Below are 856 nucleotides of genomic sequence, written 5' to 3' on the forward strand. Positions count from 1 at the left end.
TATTTTGGTTATATATATATTTTTTTTATCTTGTATTGCACCCTTGTATTTTTATCCTTGTTTTCATGTTTACTATTCCTGTTATTTACCTTGCATGTCTCCCCTTCATCTGCATTCTGTCTCCCTTTCATTCTTTCTTTTTCCTCCTCCCTACCATTCTCTTTCTTATCCTGTCGTGTCTTTCTTCTTTTCCTTTTATTATCGTTTCATTTGACTCTCTCCTCCGTTTTTTTTCTGGTCTTATTCCTACCTCCTCTTATTCTGCCTTATTTTCTTATTTTTCTTTATTCTGCCTTATTCTTTTATTTTTCTTTCTTGCATTTTTTTTTCTTATATCTTCCCCTTTCTTCTTTCATCGTCTTTTCTCATTTTTACTCTGTGTTCTCTTATTTTCCTTCTGATCTTACAATCTCTCCTCTCCTCTCTTCTCCCTTTTTCCTCTCATCTTACTTTCTCTTCTATTTTCTTTGTTTCCTTTTTTTCTTTCTTTCTTTCTTTCTTTGTCTTCCATACTCTTCTCTCAGCTCTTATTTCTCTCTTCTTTGCCAGGTTCCTCTTTATTTCTCTTTTTAATTTTCCTCTTCTATTTTCTCTTCTCACCTCCACCGCTGTCATTACTTCTTATCTTAGCATCTTTTCTTTTCCTCCTTTGTTATCTCTTGTCTCTCTCTTTTCTTGCATTTTCCCTTTCATCTCCCCGTCCTTCTCCTCTTTTACTCTCCTTTTCGCTTATCTCACTCTCTTCATCCCTTCCATACTTCTCTCAATATCCTCCACTTTTATCTTTCCCCTTTATTCATCTCCCTTCATTTATTTCTTTCCTCTCTCTCCCTTACTCATCTCTCCGCGTTTATCT

The 856-nt window shown here is 34.9% G+C and overlaps 1 protein-coding gene across 1 annotated transcript in view; it reads left to right on the top strand.

Annotated features, from left to right (window-relative positions):
* LOC119594312 overlaps positions 1-856 on the top strand; it is a 60,122-nt gene that overhangs the window by 55,233 nt on the left and 4,033 nt on the right. The window lies entirely within an intron of this gene.

Source organism: Penaeus monodon, chromosome 33 (assembly GCF_015228065.2).
Source record: "Penaeus monodon isolate SGIC_2016 chromosome 33, NSTDA_Pmon_1, whole genome shotgun sequence".
Taxonomy (NCBI): Eukaryota; Metazoa; Arthropoda; class Malacostraca; order Decapoda; family Penaeidae; genus Penaeus; species Penaeus monodon.